A 24,688-nucleotide genomic window follows, 5' to 3' on the forward strand; every position below is an offset into this window, starting at 1 on the left:
AGAGTCGGACACGACTAAACGACTAAACAACAACAACAACAAAGGAAAAGCTGGACATTCCAGGATCAAATCAGAAACCGGGATGGCTTATGTAAATCTAGGGCTGTCCCTGGAAAACAGGGACACATGAAGGGTCTGGAACACCTAGCAGTGCATAATGAAGAAACTCCGAGAGAACCTTTGATACAGTTCATGCTGGGGAGGAAGAAGTTAAAGAGCCCTTTGACAGCATCTCAAAAGAAAAGGGACTGAAGTGAGTTATACTTGAAGTGGGAGATCCTTGGAATGAGATCCTTGGAACATTGGGCTCCAAGTGGGAAGTCTCTGGGGCTGGATTCGGCCCTTGCATCTCCAGCCATGTACCCCTAGCATCGCCATGTGAATCCATGTGGTGTCTAAGTGTTCAGTCAAAAGCATACTGAAGTCAGGGGGAAACTCCTATTGCTCTTAAGAGAGCCTTGGATGAGGCCCAGAACACTGGTGCCAACTGCCCTTTGATTGAAGTGCATTATGGATATAGAACTGTCATCATGGCAATTATGTTTTCACCTCCTTGTGTATTTTACACCGGTGGCTTTTATTGCCAAGGTGTGTGTTTGCTGTGTGGGAAATTCCCAGATTTAAAGGAGTCCTTCTACTCTGAACTCCTCTGTCACCAGCCACAGGTAATTAAATAGCAATTTGGAGGTGCGCCGTCTCGGTCAGCCATGTAGATGCTTGGAGAATTGAGCAGAGGCAGAAGACTCTCTCTGAACAAAGGCTACAGGAAATTGGGTGCATCGTATGGTCACATGCAGTCCCCAAAATGAGCACGGGAAAGGTGTGTCCCACGTATTTTGATACTAGGCTAAAAGTTACCTATCCATATGTCATTTGTTTGTTTGATTTACTGCGCAGCCACTTTTGAACCAACTGCACAAACAGCAATAAAACGGATCCGAGTTAAAAAACAACAGCAAGGAGAACTGGTGCAGTTAAATTGTATGCGGCAGAGCTTGAAATAGCTCTCAAAATTGGTGCACATGGTGTTGTTCAATTTGGCTTGACATTTAAAAAGTCCTATTCGTGTGTGGGGCTGGGGAGAGTGGACCAATGCCATTGGAACATGCTTGCATGCACTGTGCAAAGGAGTGCATGATATGTGTGTGTAGTATTTATGTATAGGGAAGCCTTTTAATGTGAAATGTTTTATTATGTTTTTATATAAGTTGGAAGCCGCCCAGAGTGGCTGGGGCAACCCAATCAGATGGGCAAGGTACAAACAACAATAACAACAACTATTATTATTATTATTAATAATAATAATCTTAATCTTAATTTACAAACTCCAAAGGAATGGAAAAATCATAAATATTCATTGAACTTTTGTACGGTATGTGCAAATTCCTGGTACACACAGAATAAAATCTGCATGCCAGTGTGTGTTATTATTTATTATTATTATTATTATTTATTTACATTTCTATACAGCCCTTCATCCAAAGATCACAGGGTAATTCACAATATTAATGCATACCATAATACATATGAAAGCAATACCCCCCCCACAGTATTATTATTTCTGCATGTACCTTACCAAAGGACGTATGTACTCTTTCTCACTTGTGGAACCATAAGGCTGGTTGCTAAAGACTGCTATTGCTACGGATATTTTATGAGCAATAACTACTCTTGTAAAGAGAACTTCTGTCTTCAGTCTCTCGTTCATCCCACCCCCATTTTATTTTTTTGCAGTGAGTCCTCCATCACAGCTTAGTGAAAACGCTCCGTTCCTCCCAATCGTGTTCATCTGAACACCAGTCAAGAAACAGCTATCAACAAAATCACGAGATAGAGATGCCTGCTTCCCATGTAATTATAGGGTGTGCCGCTGCGCAGATGTCTTCATGGAAAGCTGGAGCAGTCCACAATTAACAAGAAGAACCATAGAGCAAATGCGGTTACCACCAAATAGATTGGGGCGGGGAGGGGGGACGACTCCTCCTGAAGTTTATTTTAAAAACTGACAGATCTGGGTGTAAATAGCAAGAGAGGTTTACACAGCTATCGTGTCTTTGCCACAATTAGGCATTTTCAGCCAAAAATTGTTTTTGCAGCACTCTTTGTAGCCTTCTGGTCCCAATCCGTGTGAAACAGATTGTGTTTTAAAACACAATACTCGCTGTGCCAGGATGGGTAAGGTGCTGGATTTGCCATATTCCTGCAAGGTTTTGTAGCAGGAACCCCCCCCCAATCATTCTGTTTGTATAAACTTCACACACACACACGCCACATTTCTGTTATAAATCCATAGAAAATCAACCATACATCGGATTTGCACTGTTCCATTTTTATTTTACTCCATATGACAAGAACTAACAAAGGGGGGTGACTTAGTCCTGGTCAGCCATAATCCCTTCACTGTCTCAGCACATACACAGGACCCCTGCCCATGCCAACCCTGATGATCCCAGACAGAAGACAATCAAGATCACAAAGAACTTGCATATGGGAGTGGATTCAACATGGTCTGAAACAAAGGACACTGATCAGATCTTCCCTCAGGGGGCAGGATACTGCCAACTCCCCTCTGTCACCTGGAAAGTACTCATGGGGAGGGGGAAAGGGGGAACCAGCCAGGTGACAAGACACTCAGGTTACCACCAACTCCTCCCTCAGCCCCTCCTTTCTGTAATGTATGCCTCCCTCAGCCCCTCCTTTCTGTAATGTATTCATGATGTTTCTGGGGGGTGGGCTTGACCTAGAGGAGGGGAATTTCAAAAGTTTTTATAAGACCTTGCACACTATTCTTCTGGGTCTTTCCTCTCTCCTGCATGTGAGGGGAATACCCTGTTGCAACAGTTCAATAAAGGCCAAGCCTACAGGCTGCTGTTTTGCTCCAAGTTATCCTGGTTGGTGTCTTTACTTTTTGGCCAAGGGAGCCCTCGGATTTTTCCTGTAACAGTTTTAAGTAAGAACAGTAAGAACCAGAGAGAATAGAGCATTGCACAAGGTCCCTTCCCCAGTGTAATAGGCATGAGTTCCAAGATGTGTCACACATGTTAATGCCTTAGGGCATGGCGATGCATGACAGCAGGAGAACGGTGATAGGCTCTCCAACTGCTTTTAGAAAGTTTAACAGCAGCCAAATGGGTGTGGGTGTGGGTGTGCGTGCGTGCGTGCGTGCGTGCGTGCATATGTGTGTGTGTGTGTGAGAGAGAGAGAAAGAGAGAGAGAGAGAGAGAGAAAGAAAGAAAGAAAGAAAGAAAGAAAGAAAGAAAGAAAGAAAGAAAGAAAGATCACATTGGGACTATAGGGCCTGGAGGAGTCCCCCCCCTCCCCCGGTACCATTTTCCTGATAAAAATCCCACCCCACCCCAGGCTGCTATTTACCCTGTAGGACACCAAGCAAGAGGGATCTGTTAACAGAGAAATCTGAGGGCTCCCTTGGACAAAAAAACAAGGACATCCGGCCAGGAATACCAGAGCAAAACAGCAGCCAGTAGGCTTGGTCTTTATTGAAGACTGTCGCGACAGGACTCCCACCTGCCACAAGGTAGAACAAGATGGAAGCCCTGAAGAAAAGAAGACCCCAACTTTTATTAGCTACTAATCCCCCCATGCTACACCCCTAAGACTACATCATAACTACATCATGACTACATCATTGACACATCACAAAGAGGAGGGGTTCAGGGAGGAGTTGTGGTGGTAACCTGAGTGTCTTGTCACCTGTCCGGTTCCTCCTTTCCCCCTCCCCATCATTACATTTTTGAGGACAAAGAGGAGTTCACTGTTTCCTGCCCCCAGAGGGAAGGGCTGGTCACTGTCCTTTGTTTCAGTCCATACTGAATCCACTTGCATATGCAGGTCCTTTGTGAGTGTAATGATCTTCTGTCTAGGACCATCAAGGTTGGCATACCAACTGGGTAGGGCTCGCTGCAGATGGTGTTGGTACGCTTGGAGGATTATGGCTGCCTTGTGTCAAGTCTCCCCCCTTTGATAGTCCTTCCTTCATGATGTAAAATAAAAGTGGAACGGTACAGATCCGATGTACGACTGATTTTCTATGAATTTATAACAGAAGCGCCGCACATGTCGTGTGTGAGTGAGTGTGTGTGTCGTGCTTGTACAAACTGAATGATTGGGGGGGGGGCTGTTTCCTGCAACAGATCCATATGTTTTGCGACATGGGGCATTTTTGAGTGCCAGTATTAATCAGGAAAATGGTGAGATGCGAGTATGTGTGCAGAGTTAAACCACCTGCTTCAGTTCCAGGGTCCCAGTCCAAATTGTCTCACCAGGGCTGTAGTGGAGGGACACAGGATTTTTAAAGGCCACAGTGGGTTAATAGCAGACACAAGATTTGCACAGGGGGCTTCCTAATTTGTAGTTTGTCCTTTGGGACAGTTAGATGTCCTATCTCTCTTATCTATTTAACTACAGCCCTTTTGTTTCAATCTGTCTTTGGAAAGCTCAGAGTAGCTAAGGCGAGTTGCCTCAGAGGCAGATGGCAAGACATGATGGCAAACTGCAAGACTGTATCTGCAGTGAAGATCAGAGGAAATTGTACCCTTCTCCTTCCGCCCCCCATGAACTAAGTTTATGGGTTCTGTTTGTCCCCGTTTCATATAACCCAAATAAAAAAATTCCTTCCAGTAGCACCTTAAAGACCAACTGAGTTAGTTCTAGGTATGAGCTTTCGTGTGCATGCACACTTCTTCAGATACATGTGTATCTGAAGAATACATGTGTATCTGTACACTTCTTCAGATACATGTGTATCTGAAGAATACATGTGTATCTGAAGAAGTGTGCATGCACACGAAAGCTCATACCTAGAACTAACTCAGTTGGTCTTTAAGGTGCTACTGGAAGGAATTTTTTTATTTTGTTTTGACCATGGCAGACCAACACGGCTACCTATCTGTAACTCATATAACCCAGTTCTTTAAAGCACAATTTTGAGACAGTGGGATTAGGTATAAAGGACTGGCCCAGAGGTTGAGGTTACTACTTAAAGAGTGAGAAAGAGAGCGATAAGGGGGTGCTGTGTATGTGCAAAGCTTTCCTCCTCTCCACCTATCATCTTGCAATTCATATCGGATTTGTTCTGGTTTATGTATAATTTCTGGCAATAAAAATTATGCAAGTGGCTCTTAGTTAACAAGTGCACCAGATAACGACTGGGCCAAAAGATAACCGGGTGACGCTGCAGACAAATAGGATGAAAAGCTGTAAATCTTTCCCTTATCAGCCTTTAGTGCTTACCACAACATGTTAATTGAGATTCACATTTCCAAGAGAGGTGGATTATTGTTTCACTTTCAAGTAAATCGCCATGACCAACCAGCAATTTGTCATTATGAATTCATTGCTGTGGTGAAACAGTTTAATTGTTTGCGGAGAGAAGAGGAGGGAGGGAATCCAGAGGCAACTAGTTTCAGGATTAAAGCATGTTGAGCAAAGAGGTGTGCGGAGCAAGCATGAAATGGGAATACAATTTGCATTATTACAATCCTATCCAAGGAGCCTGTTTTACTCCACTGGCTCTTCATATGGCAATGAGCTTTCTGCCATGATCAGAAATGCAAATCTTGAACAAGAAAATCTGCTAAAGCCAAAGTTCTGAAAGCAGTGGAGCTACCAAGAGTTGATATACCCAGTATACCTGAAGAAGCGTCTTCACCCCCATCGTTCTGCCCGGACACTGAGGTCCAGCTCCGAGTGCCTTCTGGTGGTTCCCTCACTGCGAGAAGCAAAGCTACAGGGAACCAGGCAGAGGGCCTTCTCGGTAGTGGCACCCGCCCTGTAGAACACCCTCCCATCAGATGGCAAAGAGATAAACAACTAGCTGACATTTAGAAGACATCTGAAGGCAGCTATGTATTTTTAATGTATTTTTAATCTTTGTTGGAAGCCACCCAGAGTGGCTGGGGAGACCCAACCAGATGGGCGGGGTACAAATAATAAAATTATTATTATTATTATTATTATTGATATTCACAACCTGGATGGGGTATGTAAGGAAGGAGGCAGCCCTGTCCCTGATATTTGGGATTGATGTCATTTAAGGCTTTAAACAAGGTGTGAGCATTTTGAATAAGGCCTGACAACCAAGGCAGCTGCTTCAGAACAGGCGTGACAGGAGTTCTAAAGGCAACTTCAGATAGCAGTCTCATCACTGCATTTTGGACTAGCTGAATTTTCCAAATCATTTTTAAGGGACGTTACCAGAGCATGGTATACTGTGGCCAGCTCATCTCTGTCCAAAACGGGCTGCAGCCTGAAGGGATAATGAGGGACCCAGGAGTGCCCATAAGCTACGAACTTGTTCCTTCCAGGAGAGTGCAACTCCATCCAAAACAGGCCTTCTTCCCACCTCCTAGACTTGAGAATTTGGAACGCACAACGCCTCTATATTTTCAGCACTCAGCATCCATCTGTTGGCTCACATCCAGCCTATCACTGACTCCAAACACCTGTTTATCACCTCAGCTGCCTCTCCTGATTCAGATGAAGCAGAGATGTAGAGCTGGGTGTTATCCGCACATTGTCACTCTGAAACTCCTGATTACAGCTCCCAGTGGGGGAACAGGATGAGACCTTGCCAGAAATCCTAAGGAAGCTCCCATGGCGTACCTAACAATGGCCCAGCATAACTGATTCATTGAAACAGCCCAAGAGGTAGGAGCAGAATTGCTGAAATAGCTCCTGAGCTTCTCCCACCTTCCTGACCTGCTCCGAAAGGATTCTTTTAGTCAATGGTATCAAAGGCCTCTTAGTAAGAGTTCAAGTAGGATGAAAGCAGTTTCAGTACTATAACTGGGTCTGAAGCCTGACTGAGATGGATGCAGATACAGTGGTACCTCAGGTTACATACGCTTCAGGTTACAGACTCCGCTAACCCAGAAATAGTGCTTCAGGTTAAGAACTTTGCTTCAAGATGAGAACAGAAATCGTGCTCCAGCGGCGCGGCGGCGGCAGGAGGCCCCATTAGCTAAAGTGGTGCTTCAGGTTAAGAACAGTTTCAGGTTAAGAACGGACCTCCGGAACGAATTAAGTACTTAACCCGAGGTACCACTGTACAGTGGTGCCTCGCAAGACGAAAAGAATCCATTCCACGAGTCTCTTCGTCTAGCGGTTTTTTCGTCTTGCGAAGCAAGCCTATTGACGGCTTAGCGGATTAGCGCTATTAGCGGCTTAGTGGCTTAGCGGATAAGCAGATAAGCGGCTTAGCGGCTTAGAAAAAGGGGGGGGGAGGAAAAAAAAGTCGAAAAAACTCGCAAGACATTTTCGTCTTGCGAAGCAACCCCATAAGAAATTCGTTTTGCGAAGCACCTCCAAAACGGAAAACCCTTTCGTCTAGCGGGTTTTCCGTCTTGCGAGGCGTTCGTCTTGCGGGGCACCACTGTATTCAGTTGCCTCCAAGCCTGCCTCACGCTGGACCACTAACCTTGCCCTAGACCTGGGGTGCCAAGCCTCAGACCTAGGGGGAGAAATGCAGCCCTCCAGGCCCAGGACACAACCTCACAGGCTGCTTTTGCCTGGCTAGAATGTGTCCTTCAACTGTTACAATGCCCCTTGCTTGCCTGGAGAGAACATGGAGGGTATGGGGGGGGTGTGTGTATGAATAGATAACCCTTTGACCTTCTGCATGGGTGGAATGTGACTTTATGTCATGTCCATTGCTTTGCTAATTTTTGCATTGGGCCCCACCCACCACTGATATGTGGTCCGCAGAAAGTTGCCCAGAAGGGAATGCAAAAAAAGAGAGTTCTGCATCCCTGCTGCACCTGGAGAGAGATGGGGGAAGGAGCTTGCAGAAATATCTAGCGCTGCAATGCTTGGTTGATTAAGTGGTTACAATCTTTCGATCTATTAAAAATATGTCCCCTAATTGGCCAACATTTGTTCAACTTTGTTTTAGCATGAGTGCCTCAGAAATGAGACAAACACCAACGATGTTATGTTTCTGGCACTTGTTATTTAGATAGTCCTTTTGGAGCTCATTAGTACTTCTTGCACTTCAGTTCCACTGTGGAGGCTACTGTTTAATTAGCTATTAATTGCTACCTAACATACCATTTTAAATTAATTTGCATTCCACTTGTTGCAAACTGCCTTAACATTTCCAAATTACAGGTGGTATATAAATTGCTTTAAATAAGGAAAATACAAAAAACCCTGGAAGTTTAAGCTGCAGCTTTAAAATAGTCTTCCTTTTTGCACCCGCGAAGGAGCAATGCTAAGTTGCCTGCTGTAACGTGTGAATGCATCATCCAAGAACAAAGAAACCCTGTTTTTCCCCCCATTCATAATGCTTCGCCTAAACCCCCAGCTCCAAATTTTCATGGAGAATTATGAAGAATTTGGACACAATCAAACGAACACTTGCTTGGGAGCAAGTCCCATTGGAACCAAAATAAACATGTCCAGGGTTCCTTTGCCAATCAGCTGATTAACATTTGTATAATTCACTGAATAAGATTCATGTACAGTGGTACCTCGGGTTAAGAACTTAATTCATTCTGGAGGTCCGTACTTAACCTGAAACTGTTCTTAACCTGAGGTACCACTTTAGCTAATGGGGCCTCCTGCTGCCGCCACGCAGCCGCTGCACGATTTCTGTTCTCATCCTGAAGCAAAGTTCTTAACCTGAGGTACTATTTCTGGGTTAGCAGAGTCTGTAACCTGAAGCGTCTGTAACCCGAGGTACCACTGTAGTTGTATGACTGTTTTAAAAATATCCCACGAGCCTCAGCTGAAAGGCTGGCCATTATTTTGGCTCCTTAGTTCTTTGATGCTGAGGAACTCTACTCTAAAATTAAGCAAACCAAGCACTGAAATCCTAACTTGTGTCATGTTATAGGCTATTGAGCACTGAAACCTGTTTCCATAAGTCATTTCCTACACACAAATCCACATTTGAGCCCTCCACAGCCCACAGAGCATCTACTTCCGGAGGCAACTAACGATCAAATTGGAAGCTCGCTCTTCGCTGCCAAAGAGTTTTCACTTTGAAAACAGGAGCAGGACTCCCATTGCGAGGGGGATTGAAGTAAGGAGTGGGAGGTCTTCTCGAGGACTGTAATGTTTTCTGGGGGTTCCCCCTTCACTCTTTTTGATAGCTTTCTTAGAGGTTCTTTCAAAGGTGGCAGCATTCCAAGCTGAAAGGCATATAAAACCACACGCCAGAGCAGCCGAAAGCCTCAACTGCAAAGAGGGCTCCAAAGTTTTCGGAGAGATTGAGGACCAGCCCAAACGAAACAAACGTCAGCCTTGTTTATGCTGCAGATGTTATTGAAAACTCTACGAGAAACCTTTAATTTGCTTCTCCTTAGAAAAGAAACAAGATAAAGGGAGAAAGGAAGAAAGATGGTGGGGAAGGGGAGATGAAAGTGCTACAGCATCGTATCTGTGTTAATGCAATCTTGAAAATAGTCACACACACACACATTACTAAAGAGTTTCATCTATTGAGTAGCGAGACCTTCACAAAAATGATGATCCTCTCAGGGATCAAAAAAGAAGGAAAAAGCAGCGTACCCCATAACTATGCCAGTTCCATTACAGAAAAAGAAACCTCATGTCATTTTTGTGACACATCTTTCAATCTTCTGCAGTGGCAGAAAATAGCAGACACAGAGCAAGGTTGCCTTATCCCATCAATCTCATATTTGTGTTTACATATACAGATAAGAAGCACACCTGCAGGAAGTATATGCTACACAGAAAAACATTATACAACATATCTGCTTTACTACCTTAGAACGAGCACTGCTTCTAGTACAGGGTAATCTAGATTAGTGTTTCCCAATGTGGCACCCTGGTGTCCCCAGGATATTCCACTAGGGCCACAGGTAAAAATTGTGTAAAGTGGGGGGCCACAGCATGAGGCCAAGGGGCCACAGAGGGAAGTGAGAAGTGATGGGGGAGATCAAATTTTTGTTTTAAAAAATCCTAATTGGCTGGCTATCTGCTTGGCCAATCACAAGCGGGCAAGGGGGTGGCCCACCAGGGCCTAATACAGTACCTCTGGTTAAGTACTTAATTCGTTCCAGAGGTCCGTACTTAACCTAAAACTGTTCTTAACCTGAAGCACCACTTTAGCTAATGGGGCCTCCTGCCGCTGCCACCGCAGCACGATTTCTGTTCTCATCCTGAAGCAAAGTTCTTAACCTGAAGCACTATTTCTGGGTTAGCGGAGTCTGTAACCTGAAGCGTATGTAACCTGAAGCGCATGTAACCTGAGGTACCACTGTATTGTCTTCTCCAAGTGGCCACATCTCTCTCAAGATTCCAGGTCTTTGGTTCCTGAACTCTTTTTAATTGAGGGTTCTTCAGACCGAATCTGACCCCATGTATTCTACAACTTTGCTATAGGTTCACATGTTTTAATGCCTGTTGTCCGTCTCCTTGTGCTATTTGGAGAAGCAGCATAGGAGAACCTCAAATTAATAACATTTCTCTTTTGTGCATTGCCCATTTGGAAACAGCCTCCCTGTCCAAAGGGGTGGACTTGCATTAGATTTGTACCTGGTACGTGTGGCCGTTGTGGCATGTGTGGCACTTGAAGCAGGTAGTAGAGGGAGACCTAAATCTGATTGGAAGTGTACTCCTTTTTGCCACATATGTTTTCTTGGAGCTATCCTGGCTTGTTTCTGGCAGGAGAGGGTCCTGCTTTGATCAGTAGAACCCGCAATCCAGAACCCCAGGTCAGGTAAGCGCGGTGGTGGGGTGGCAATTGATCTATGGGCTACTATTAAAATGAGGCTGCATTTTAAATTGTATTTTTAACCTGTATTTTAAATTGGTTCCCCCCCGCCCCATTATGTTTTTATTGTAATTTTACTGGTGTTAACTGCCCTGAGCTCGGCTCTGGCCGGGGAGGGTGGGGTATAAATAATAATTTATTATTATTATTATTATTATTATTATTATTATTATTATTATTAGGGCTGGGTGAGCCAGCGCTGGACCCAGTTGCTGCCTGGACCTGACTCTGCAAGGCGCAGGGTGCAATCCAACCCACGCCTAGAGGATCAGGGCCTTCGGATGTCGCCAGGGAGTACAGCGCCCGTTGACAGCGTCAGCCCGCTTCTGCAAGGCGTGGAGTGAAATCCAGCCCAGCGCCTAGCCAAGTGGAGTCATCTGGTGCTACTGACTTGCATCTAGTAAATAACTGTTACTCAGAAGAAAGCCGCACTGAGTTCAGTGGGCCTTACTCCCAGGTAACGGGGGGGGGGGACTATAGTGTTTTATCTAGGCATCCAGGGCTCCTCCTGATGACAAGATCTTTTTGCCCCAGGTCAGTGAGGATCACTTGCTTTTTAAAATTCTCCCATATATACAGAATGGGACGCGAGTGGCTCTGTGGGTTATACCACAGAGCCTAGGTCAGCGGTTCAAATCCCCGTGACGGGGTGAGCTCCCGTTGCTCGGTCCCTGCTCCTGCCAACCTAGCAGTTCGAAAGCACGTCAAAGTGCAAGTAGATAAATAGGTACCGCTCTGGCGGGAAGGCAAACGGCATTTCCGTGCGCTGCTCGGGTTCGCAAGAAGCGGTTTAGTCATGCTGGCCACATGACCCAGAAGCTGTACGCCGGCTCCCTCGGCCAATAAAGCGAGATGAGTGCCACAACCCCAGAGTCGGCCACGACTGGACCTAATGGTCAGGTGTCCCTTTACCTTTACCATATATACGGAACTCCCTGTGCACCTTTTGGACTGTATCTGTAGGTGTCCCCCCTCCCCCATGTCAAATAAAAAGGTAAAGGTAAAGGTACCCCTGCCTGTACGGGCCAGTCTTGACAGACTCTAGGGTTGTGCACTCATCTCACTCTAGAGGCCGGCAGCCAGCGCTGTCCGCAGACACTTCTGGGTCACATGGCCAGCGTGACAAGCTGCATCTGGTGAGCCAGCACAGCACACGGAACGCCGTTTACCTTCCCGCTGGTAAGCGGTCCCCATTTATCTACTTGCACCCGGGGGTGCTTTCGAACTGCTAGGTTGCCAGGCACTGGGACCGAATGACGGGAGCGCACCCCGCCGTGGGGATTCGAACCGCCGACCATGCGATCAGCAAGTCCTAGGCGCTGAGGTTTTACCCACAGCGCCACCCGCGTCCCTTCCCATGTCAAATAACTGGGGTTAAATAAGTGTTGATTACCTTTATAATACATGGAAGATGGATTTCTCTCACGAGATTCTGGACTCTCCTTCCTTGGAGGTTTCTAAGCAGAGGTTGGGACGTCATCTGTCATGGATGCTTTGACTGAGTTTCCTATATTGAAGGGGGTTTGCACTAGAAAGATGACCCCTGGGGTCTCTTTCAGCTCTATGAGTCTATGTTTTTCTGCTTCAACAATATTTCACTATGTTCTTATCGTTTTATGTAATTGTATTTTGTATAAATTATAAAAAATTATAAATAAAAGATGTTATATTTATAAACAAAATATTTAAATACCTACCTTTCTACCGGTAGGATGGAGTGGGGGCAGGAAGGCATAGGCAGGATTTTTGTTAGGGAGGCAAGCTTTTGTTGGGGGGGGGGAGAACCTCAGATTTGTATTGATTTTTACTTATGGGAGGGCAGCTGCCCCACCCCCGTTTGCTTTGTTCCTGGGGAGGGGCACAGGAAGGAAACATGGTTGGAAGGGGGCTATGGTCAGAAAAAGGTTGGGAAACACTGATCTAGATCATGGGTAGGGAAACTAAAGCCCAGGGGCCTTCTAAATCTGGCCTGCGGACGGTCCAAGAATCAGCATGTTTTTACATGAGTAGAATGTGTCCTTTTATTTAAAGTGCATCTCTGGGTTATTTTGGGGGCATAGGAATTCACTCTTTTTTTTCTCTTTTCAAAATATAGTCCGGCCCCCCACAAGGTCTGAGGGACAGTGGACCGGCCCGCTGCTGAAAAAGTTTGCTGACCCCTGATCTAGATCTCCCATTAAATTGGATTTAAAGTAAGGCTTCATCAGAAGATGTTCAGTGTCGGCAGGTTCATGTGTTGAGGAGAAGATGCCCACACCTTTCTGTGAAATCTGTTCTTAGGCTGAAACAAATCACAACAATCAGAAACAATGCTAAACTGTCCCTTTCCAGTTTTCAGCAAGAAATCCAACAATAAATTTCCACCAGCAAGCAAAACAAACAAAAAATGTAAGATAAGGAGAACGAATCCAGCACATAACACAAAAGGAAACAGGTCCAAATGGCCACACAGCATTATGTAATAGAATGAAAAGGTCTGACACAGCAAAAAGGGACCAAAACTAGTTTTTCTAGTTTGAAGGGCTCTGTTCAGAATTTGAAAATATTCATCCTGTTCTTGCTAAACTAGATGCACTATTTCTGCCATGTAACTGTAGTACTTAGTAATAATATTAATATCTATGTAGTTCTGTGGTTTTAATTTTGTTTCAATTTTGCCTGAGGGGAGACAAATGAAATAACTGGTTAAAATCATTATTTACCACTTCCCTTTGTAAAACTAGTTTCTCGAGCCCAGGAAATGTCTGACAGAAATGCAAGACAGACTTAATTCCTCCCCCTTACCCGCTTGAGGAGTCTCTCTCTTACAAACTAGAAATGGTTAATTTTATGTCTGAACACATGCCAGTACTTTTTGCCAAGCCATTATTGCATGTGGCAACTTAGAAACACTTTAGCACCTATTCCTCCAAGTTCCAGTTTATCCCTTCATTTGTTTGAGATAGGGATGTTTACCTAAAAATAAAGAGGGTGGAGTGGATTTTCTTTCTTTTCTTTTTCTTTTTGGTGTTCTGTTCTCCTCGCCCCGTTTCCCCACCCATCTTGAGTGGGAGGTGGGAATTATGCTACAGTTTCTGCACCTAAATCCTCTGTGTTCCTCACCTGAAATTTTAATCCTCAGCAATCAAAGAGCAGATTTTGGTTTCAGGTGAGAAAGGAAAGCGGGCTAATCCTTTTTAAAGAACCAAAATAAGTTTACCAAAGAAAGCAAAAGGAAGTTTAAAAATCACAACTCTCTCACGGGAGACTTTTGCAAATTCAGAAAATACATCTGGAGGATCAAGCTATCTTCTGCCACAAAGAAAGCAAAAACAGGAAGCATCATGTTGTATCAAGGCAAGATCCAGCTATTCCAGCATTCTACTTCCAACAAATACTGGCTTACTTCTGAGAAAGAACGTGATGACCTATCTCAGTTGTGGGTACATAGGATTTCTTGATGGCTCTTGACATGAGATATCAACCCATAGTTTCAGGGGTGCAAAAAGGGGGGAAACTAAGGGATGTAAATCACTGGGTGATAAAGGTAAAGGTAAAGGGACCCCTGACCATTAGGTCCAGTCGTGGCCGACTCTGGGGTTGCGGTGCTCATCTCGCTTTTATTGGCTGAGGGAGCCGGCGTACAGCTTCCGGGTCATTCTGGCGAATCAGAGCAGCGCATGGAAACGCCGTTTACCTTCCCGCCGGAGTGGTACCTATTTATCTACTTGCACTTTGACGTGCTTTCGAACTGCTAGGTTGGCAGGAGCTGGGACAGAGCAATGGGAGCTCACCCCGTAACGGGGATTCAAACTGCCGACCTTCTGATCGGCAAGCCCAAGGCTCAGTGATTTAACCCCCAGTGCCACCCGCATCCCACTAGGTGATAAACAACTTGCCAAATATGTATAGTGCAAGTTAGGACTTCCCTGTGAGAGAATAATATCCAGCTGTGTGTTTCTTTCACACTGACCCAGAATTGATTCGTTCTTCTGTGGCCATAGCACAATGATGTTCTGGGAGAGCCTTGTGCAAATTGGCTCCCAAGTATTGTTCAGATCAGGAGCCGGGGAAATCTGCGAAGGTGAGTGTAAAGATGTTTCAACATGACCCCACCTTGGCTGGTGAATGGGATTTAGGATTTACTTAGCGTATGAGCAATAGAACAATTGCTGCAACTCTGGTAAAAGGCAAAAGGACTGCCAAGGACAGCTTAGTGGGTGCTTTTGTGGTAGGGTGAGAGTTGCACCTGCAGACGGAACGTTGGGGGGGGGGAGAGAGATTGAAGGGCTACCCTGCTAAAAATCAGAGTGCCTAAAGCTAGACACCTGAATCTGTACGCAGGCAGCCAAAACAAGCAATGGCAACAGCAACACAAAATCTCCCAGGAAAGCAAAGTCCATTCATCCTCATCATTTACACCTTTTGACAGAACTTGCTGTAATCCTGCGGCAAAGAATCTGAGCCTTTTCCTATCGTTAATTTCTATAGTGCATTTAATATGCAAAGCTCTGTTATTTTTATTTGATTTACTATCACAGGGGCCCAACTTCCTTGGTACACAGAAGATTATCATAAGGCTAAAAATGAAGTTGCAATCCCTAGTGGTGGCTTATGGCAAAATGGGATGGGGAGAAATGGGGGGGGGGGATACATAGTACGACCAGATTTTTCGAAAAGAAGCACTGTTTCATTGGCTCCAATCCAGCTAAAGGCAGTTGTGGTTAATTCCTTTCCCCCCATTGCTTTCACTGGGCTTTGTCATGACTAACTTTAGCTAGATTGGGACATTTGGGAAAATTAGGTTCATCTGGTAAATAGCTGGCTTTGCCCCAAGGGCCCAGAATGGGCTAAAGAAAACAGGGCACAGTTCTTCAGGATGTTCCAGTTACAGATAGGTAGCCGTGTTGGTCTGCCATAGTCAAAACAAAACAAATTCCTTCCAGTAGCACCTTAAAGACCAACTAAGTCAGTTCTTGGTATGAGCTTTCGTGTGCATGCAATTAGTTTCGTGTGCATGCAATTAGTTGGTCTTCAGGATGTTGTCATGCAAAGGCACAAATCAAAGGAAGAAGAGCTGCAGGTGATGTATTGTGCTCCTGTACTAAAGGGACCCTGACCGTTAAGTCCACTCCCGGACGACTCTGGGATTGCGGTGCTCATCTTGCTTTATTGGCCGAGGGAGCCGGCGTACAGCTTCCGGGTCATGTGGCCAGCATGACTAAGCCGCTTCTGGAGAACCAGAGCAGTGCACGGAAATGCCGTTTACCTTCCCGCCGGAGTGATACCTATTTATCTACTTGCACTTTGACGTGCTTTCGAACTGCTAGGTTGGTAAGAGCAGGGCCTGAGCAATGGGAGCTCACCCCGTCGTGGGGATTCGAACCGCTGACCTTCTGATCGACAAGCCCTAGGCTCTGTGGTTTAGAGCACAGTGCCACCTGTGTCCTGCACTTCTCCCTCTCAATTCAATGGATTATTGTCTTTGCTTGTTTCTCCGCCCTGCTGCTCAGAGATGTCTCAAAAGACATTCTAGTGCCTGTGTCCAGCTCACCTCCTCTATGGGCAAAATCCTGCTAGGGCTTCCTCTCCCCCAGCAATAAAAATAGAATAATACATTCAAATAAGTTCATATCCCAAGATCTACCTTACAACAGGCTCAGATCACAAAGAAAATAAGCATCACAACTAATGATAAGGATGCGTGAAATCAGAGCACCATCCCGTAATGAAAACACTGTGGATAGATAACGTGAAGTAGTGGGTAAGGCTGCATTCCCCCAGCTTGGAGGAGACAATGAACTTCTTATCTAATCGCTGCAGCCACAGGACTTGATCAGAATTAATGTATGTATTCAAAGGGCAGTTTTCTGTTTGGTGCAGTAACATGGTGTACCTTTCCAATTTGCTTACTGGAGGAAGCAAAGCTTGTACTTTAGGCACCAAAGTCATAGCTATAAAGCACTGGGACGCTTCAGTTGGCTAGAGCACGGGGCTCTTAATTCTCAAGGTTTGAGCCCCCTGTTAGGCAAAAGATTCCTGCATTGCAGGGGTTTGGACTAGATCAGGGGTCAGCAAACTTTTTCAGCAGGGGGCTGGTCCACTGTCCCTCATACCTTGTGGGGAGCTGGACTATATTTTTTTTGAGGGGCGGGGGATGAACTATGCCCCACAAATAACCCAGAGATGCATTTTATATAAAAGCACACATTCTACTCATGTAAAAACACCAGGCAGGCCCCACAAATAACCCAAAGATGCATTTTAAATAAAAGGACACATTCTCCTCATGTAAAAACATGCCGATTCCCGTACTGTCCGCAGGCCGGATTTAGTTTCCTCAAATTCTATTTTTTTTTTTTTTAATAATTTTTATTAATTTTCATAAAACAAAAAAAAAACACACAAATAAACAACACATGACTTCCCCATGCCTCCCCTTCACTGCACCCCTGTTTCAAAAGTTTTTAGCAATCCTTCATTCCTTTTCAATATTCAATTTCCCTCAAAATTTTCTTAACTTAAATATTTACAGCTATAGTTCTTTATTTCTTAACCCTTAACATTTTATCAGTCCGAAATTTTGCAACAGTTCTTAAGATATAGTTTAAATTTTTTCCAGTCCTCTTCCACTGTCTCTCTCCTCTGATCACGGATTCTGCCGGTCATCTCTGCCAGTCCCATAAATTCCGTCACCTTCGTCTGCCATTCTTCCAGAGTAGGTAATTCTTGCATCTTCCAATACTTCGCCAGGAGAATTCTTGCTGCTGTGGTTGCGTACATAAAAAAGGTCTTATCTTTCTTTGGTACCAATTGGCCGACCATGCCCAAGAGAAAAGCCTCCGGTTTCTTTACAAATGTCCACTTAAGGACTTTCTTAATTTCATTATAGATCATTTCCCAGTAGGCTTTAACCCTTGGGCAGGTCCACCAAAGATGATAGAAAGTTCCTTCGCATTCGTTACATTTCCAGCATTTATTGTTGGGCAAATGATATATCTTTGCAAGCTTGACTGGAGTCATGTACCACCTATAGATCATTTTCATTATGTTTTCTTTCAAGGCACTGCATGCCGTAAATTTAAGGCCTGTGGTCCATAACTGTTCCCAGTCAGCAAACATAATATCATGACCTAAGTCTTGTGCCCATTTGATCATAGCTGATTTAACTGTTTCATCCTGTGTATTCCATTTCAGCAACAAGTTATACATTTTAGACAAATTCTTAGTATTGGTCTCTAACAGTTCTGTTTCCAATTTTGACCTCTCTTTCTGAAAACCTAGTTTCTTGTCCTGCTTAAAAGTCTCATTTATCTGATAATAATGTAACCAATCTCGAACTTTGGATTTTAATTTCTCAAAGCTCTGTAATTTAACTTCTTCACCGTCATATTCTATAATTTCACTATATTTTGGCCAATTCGAATCCATGTTAAGTTTTTTTACCGCTCTAGCTTCCATTGGTGACAACCATCTGGGTGTTTTATTTTCCAGCAAATCCTTATATCGATTCCAAACATTATATAAAGCTTTCCTGACAATGTGATTTTTAAAGCCTTTATAAATCTTAACCTTGTCATACCATAAATATGCATGCCAGCCAAAATTGTTATCCGCAGGCCGGATTTAGAAGACGATTGGGCCGGATCCAGCCTCTGCACCTTAGGTTGCCTATTCATGGACTAGATCAGCGGTTCTCAACGTGTGGGTACCCAGATGTTGTTGGACTACAACTCCCATCATCCCTGAGCTCTGGCCTTGCTAGCTAGGGGTGATGGGAGTTGTAGTTCAACAACATCTGGGGACCCACAGGTTGAGAAAGGCTGGACTAGATGATCCTAGCGGTCCCTTCCAGCTCTACAATTCCATGATTCTATGAAAAAACAAAGGAAGTTTAGAAGGCAACCCTAGTGCAATGTGGTTATCTCAGCAAGAAAAATGAGCAACTGCCAGCTTACAAGCAGAAGTGCTGTAGACGTGAGCCTCAATGCAGAGAAAATATAGGGGTGGAGTAAACAGAAGCAGCTCTCTGTCCCCTTTCATAAAATCTAATTAAAAGGCTTCTAAGTGCCACTCCTGGAACAGTGACCCCCCCTCTCCCAAACCCACCCCCTATGCATTTTTACTGGGTTCAGGTAGAAGGAAACAGAAGTGTTGAAACCCCCCTTTTTTCCACTTAGATGTTGTCATTCTCGAGGCCATGATGGGAAAAGTCTAAGGAAAGTTGGTAACTAGGAATTCAGCTGAAATAGAATGGGGTTAAATGCGGGCCCTGAGTCTAAGTATCTGTTGAACGCCTGAGCTGCTGTTTGTTATAGACCGAAACCAAACGGTAAAATAATCATTCCAGTGGCAAAAAAAAAAAATTATCTCCCGATATATATTTGAACGTAAGCCAAAACCCAGCTGGCAACCTACAAAAGCAAATGTACATAACTGTGTTTACATACTAAATGCTTGCTAACTATCTGGTTGTGGAGGAATGCTTAAGATGTAACCTGGACGGATGGGCATCTTCCTCAAAGGTCTCACCAAAGACCGTCTGACACACGGGTATGTTATTATAAGGCATATCCAGGGCTTCCACTTTTTCTCCTAAGAAGCCTGTAATAGGTGAAGAGGAAAAAATGGTGCAGGTTTTCACAGCACAGCTGAATGGGAAGGAAAGTACACCTGTTGCTTTTTCAAAAAACAAAAAACAAAAAACAAAAAACTGTTTTCAGTAGGTTTTGCATTTGCACAGAATGACATTTAAGTCCAGAAGTGTGCTTCATGACTGAGCTGGGGGCTATATCCAGGCCTTCTGTAACAACTAAGCTGTGACCCTCCAGAATTCAGGGGTCAGCAAACCTTTTCAGCAGGCGGCCGGTCCACTGTCCCTCAGACCCTGTGGGGGGCCGGACTATATTTTGAACGGGGGAAAATGAACGAATTCCTATGCCCCACAAATAACCCAGAGATGCATTTTAAATAAAAGGACACATTCTACTCATGTAAAAACACGCTGATTCCCGGACCATCTGCGGGCTAGATTTAGAAGGCAGTTGGGCAGGATCCAGCCCCCGGGCCATTGCCTACCCATGCTCCAGATTCTGCTGAACTATATCTGCCACCATGCCTGCCCATTAGGCACAGTGGCTGGGGCTGAAAGGAGTTGCTGTTCAGAGACATATGGAAGGCCACAAGTTTCTCGCTCTTGCCTTCAGGTGCACAGCCATCTAGAAATACAGCTCTGGGGTAAGGAGACCTCGCACCAGTGTTTTTCAATACTTATTAAATTTCTAACTTGATTTATTTTATTTATGTATTGCATTCATATCCCACATGCCCTCTGTGGAGCGAAGGGCGGTGCATTTAGGTCTCGTGTTATCCTCGCAACAGCCCTGTGAAGTAAGTTAGGCTGAGAATGGGCAATTGAGTGATCACTGTCAGCATGCAGAGGGTCGCAAGGCCAGCTGGCTAGCCCCAGACGGGTCATCTACTTCCAGCCGTCCCACTGCGAAGACCCATCGGCCTCTAAGGTAAAGGTAAAGGGACCCCTGACCGTTAGGTCCAGTCATGGACGACTCTGGGGTTGTGGCGCTCATCTCGCTTTATTGGCTGTGGGAGCCAGCGTACAGCTTCCAGGTCATGTGGCCAGCATGACTAAGCCGCTTCTGGCGAACCAGAGCAGCACATGGAAACACCATTTACCTTCCCGTTGGAGCGGTACCTATTTATCTACTTGCACATGACGTGCTTTCAAACTGCTAGGTTGGCAGGAGCAGGGACCGAGCAATGGAAGCTCACCCTGTTGCGGGGATTCGAACTGCCGACCTTCTGATTTGCAAGTCCTAGGCTCTGTGGTTTAACCCACAGCGCCACCCACATCCCCCATCGGCCTCTGCTCTGACGTAAATCAGCGACCCAGGCTTCAAAGCCAAGGCACACTATATCAGGCGAGCGAACTGCGCACACAGAATAGGCGTGAGGCTTGCGGAAGCATACTCCAACTACGGATTTATTAATCATAAATCAGGACAAAGAAACATGTCGTCCGTCTCTCTCTTTGTCTTCTCAGAGACACAGAGAAAAGCAAAAGCTACACACACACACAAAGTTCCCAGCAGACTGTGCTGGTATGTAAACAGACATGTGACATGCAACAGTTCCATGTCTGCAACTAAAGGTGGAATGGAATTTTCCAACAGCATGGCAGGACAAAGATTCATTCATCTGCCCCAGCTGCAATAAAACATGTCTCACTGAAAATCCATTACACACTTAAAAAAAGGAGGCTCTCCCGTATCTTTCCCAGCAGCCACAGCAGGCGCTGAAACTCTCCAAGGGTTTGACTCTCCCGAAGGCACACTCTTCCATTGTTTCCCAAGACAAACAGAGGCCAACATAAATATGCACATCTTGATAAATCAGCCATATAGTTTGTCTTTAAATATGTTTAGCCTACAGTGGTTAAGACAGTTAGAAGCTTGGTATTCTATCATTTTAAGTATTTCAGCATCATGGTCTGCGATGGCATTGGACATTTTCCAGGACAAAATAGGTGTTGAAATGTGTCACACAGTATACTTGCAAACCTCCTCAAGAATACGGATCCTATAATTAGGTGAGGGCTTTTTTGCTTTGTTTTTTTCTGTTTTGGTCTCTCTCTCTCTCTCTCTCTCTCTCTCTCTCTCTCCCCCCCCCCCTCCCCAACACACACACACCCTGCCACCCCCAATCCAGGCTTGAAAGCAGCTTATGGAAAACATCGTTTTTCAGTTGGGTTAAATAAAATGTTTAGAGGAGATCAAGCCTGTAATCACATTTCAATTTGAAAAGAATGTTTTCTGCTAGAAGGAAAAACAAGTTAACAGTGTTGGTGGTAATTTACTGTATTTTTGACAGCCTCGTTACTCTGAAAGCCAAACCGTCAAAATGACTATAGAACATGTTTGAACTTAAATAGATGTTCAAAGGCAAAAATGGGATTCATTCTTCACACTGATGGCATGCCCCCAAGTACGGGGCCACAGTCGAGCCTGAAGAATGATCACAGCTTCCCAAGGTTAACTAATTTTTCAGACTTCTCTACTTTAAACAGAAATATAGGAGCACCCCCCCAATCTTTGCTAGTTTTCTCGACACATTTATGAGGTCCCTTGAGCTTCCTTGACCAAGTGGAATATTCAAATTTCACTTTAAGTGAAATCCTGTCTCAGGTTAGAGGCATCCAAAATGACCCTCAAGAAATTGATCAGGTGTTACCAAGATGCTTATGGTTAGCCTTGAAATTCTCTGTATGCTTCCCACGAGGAGAAACTTTCCCAAACTTGCTTCACAATATGCTGCAGGCAAAATTCCAGTGGCAAAGAGTGGAATATATTCAGCATATAGATGGAGAAAGCAGAAAACTAGGCAAGGCACAATGGCAAAGAACTTGTGTGAATATTCAAAACTGTATGGGCTATGCATATCCTTTGTTTTCTCATAGATTACTCAGTACCAAATAACTTCAGGCTTAATATGCAAACCAACTTAAATGAAAAGAATCCACACATATAAACCACCACTTGATGCTACAGTATTTAAGTGCTGAATGAGTCAACTTTATCTCTTCCAGGTTCCCGCACTGCGAGAAGCGAAGTTACAGGAAACCAGGCAGAGGGCCTTCTCGGCAACGGTGCCCGCCCTGTGGAACGCCCTCCCATCAGATATCAAGGAAATAAACACCTGTCTGACTTTTAGAAGAAGAAGCAGAGTTTGGATTTGATATCCTGCTTTATCACTATCCGAAGGAGTCTCAAGGCAGCTAACATTCTCCTTTCCCTTCCACCCCCACAACAAACACTCTGTGAGGTGAGTGGGGCTGAGAGACTTCAAAGAAGTGTGACTGGCCCAAGGTCACCCAGCAGCTGCATGTGGAGGAGCGGAGACATGAACCCGGTTCCTCAGATTACGAGTCTACTGCTCTTAACCACTACACCACACTGGCACCACACCTGAAGGCAGGCCAGTATTGGGAAGCTTTTAATGTTTGATGTTTTCTTATGTTTTCTTATATTCTGTTGGAAGCCACCCAGAGTGGCTGGGGCAATCCAGTCAGATGGGTGGGGAACAAATAATAAAATACCATACTTTTCTGTGTATCAGATGCCCCATGTATAAGCCGCCCCCTATTTTTGGGAACTAAATTAAAGAAAATGAGGGGAGGTAGCCCAAAGTTGTTGAGCTTTTTTAGGGGGAACTGAATGTGTGCCATTACCCCAACAGGGCCATTGCTGGGGGTTGGCAAAGTGGGCAGCCGCTCCCCCCACACCACTGCAGGCGGGAAGCTCCCTAGATTGGCAGGGTATAAATAATAAAATTATTGTTATTAGTAGCATTAGTACTACTGTAGAATAGGACATCCCTATTTTCATTGGAGAAATGTTGGAGGGTATGCTATTCAGCCTTGTTTGTTGAATGAGCATTTGGGGTGCACTGGCAAACATAAAGCACTGTTGCTATCCATTCTGGGAAAGAAGGAGGAGGCTTTTGCCCACATTACAGGCCCTCCAAATGTTGTTGGACTCCAACTCCCATCAGCTCCAGCCAGCCTGATCGATAGTCAGAAATGATGGGAGTTGTAGTCCAACAACATCTGCAGAGCCAGAGTTTCCCACTCACATCCTATGACATGGCCTGCTGGGCCTTTGGCCCTTGCCCAGTGCAAAGCTGTCTGGTGGCACACAGCTTCCCCTCCACACCGCTGCAGGAAACATTCCCTAGAGTGTGCCCCTCCCACAGTTGCACAGCTCCCCCCCCCCCATGCCACTATCTGTGTATAGGACGACTCCAGGTTTTTTTTACAAGATTTTTTGAGTCAAAAAAACATCGCCTAATACACAGAAAAATATGGTAGTTGTTACAGTGGTACCTCTGGTTAAGTACTTAATTCGTTCCGGAGGTCTGTTCTTAACCTGAAACTGTTCTTAACCTGAAGCACCACTTTAGCTAATGGGGCCTCCTGTTGCTGCTACGTCGCCGGAGCACGATTTCTGTTCTCATCCTGAAGCAAAGTTCTTAAACTGAAGCACTATTTCTGGGTTAGCAGAGTCTGTAACCTGAAGTGTATGTAACCTGATGTAACACTGTATTATTATTTGTCTAAAGTGGAAAGTGCATAATGGTGACTTGCAGACGTTGTTGGACACCAGCCCCCAGCCAGCCTGGCGAATGGTCAGAGATGATGGGGGTTCTAAGAACACCAGGAAGGCACCATCCTGGTAATCTGCATTATAAAATGTAGACGACTTCAACTCAAGGTTTTCAGCAGCTTCATAACTTCAGGCTAATCATTATAGGGAAAAAAACACACCTATTACAGCAGCTTCCCTCTGCCTCCCCCACCCGTAGGCAAGCCAGTGTATTCATAACACATGCTAACATGCTATGAGTCACACTTGATTTTTTATTTTTTTTTGGATATTGTACTTGCTCAGCTATTAGTAGCAATAGCAAATATTTATATCACGCTAACGCCCTGTGCCTCCGAACAACTGAACTGTTGCATATCCTTTTGAAAATGGAGCTAAAGGGAAAGGGAGAAAGAAAGCATTGTGGGAAGACAAGAATCAATATTGCCCTCAAGACAGAATATCTCTCCTCTCCAAGAGGACCAGGACTAGGGCTGGTGGCTGAATGTCTCCACTGCGCTCTTTCCCTTATGTCTTCTCTAGGCACACACTGCTCACCTTTTGGAGACAAAGATCGCAAGAGGTTTCTAGGTGGGTTGGACTAAAGTCCTTTTGCCAATCTATCTGTCGACCAGACACTTAATAGGTTCATTTTGTGGAGTTTCAGGGAAAAGGGTGTGCATGCACTAAGAACAAAATGAGATTATGGAAGATCAATTGGAAATTCACAAATTGTTATACGATTAGAGAGAACTTTCAAAAAATGCAACACCGATGATACCTAACACCATGGAGA

At 44.8% G+C, this 24,688-nt stretch overlaps 3 protein-coding genes across 5 annotated transcripts in view; 1 reads left to right on the forward strand and 2 right to left on the reverse strand.

Moving 5' to 3' along the window:
• The window catches only part of CFAP299 (cilia and flagella associated protein 299), a 364,079-nt gene that overhangs the window by 81,062 nt on the left and 258,329 nt on the right, over positions 1-24,688 (reverse strand). The window lies entirely within an intron of this gene.
• Positions 1-24,688, forward strand: part of LOC309350560 (putative CENPB DNA-binding domain-containing protein 1) — a gene marked incomplete at its 3' end in the record, with an annotated part of 261,149 nt that overhangs the window by 55,187 nt on the left and 181,274 nt on the right. The window lies entirely within an intron of this gene.
• Positions 23,785-24,688, reverse strand: part of FGF5 (fibroblast growth factor 5) — a 323,085-nt gene continuing 322,181 nt past the window's right edge. The window contains exon 4 of the transcript XR_014160311.1: positions 23,785-23,836. The gene's annotated coding sequence lies outside the window, so the exon portion shown is untranslated. The remainder of the gene's footprint in view (positions 23,837-24,688) is intronic.

Source organism: Podarcis erhardii (genome assembly GCF_964252035.2).
Source record: "Podarcis erhardii genome assembly, chromosome: 9".
Lineage (NCBI taxonomy): Eukaryota > Metazoa > Chordata > Lepidosauria > Squamata > Lacertidae > Podarcis > Podarcis erhardii.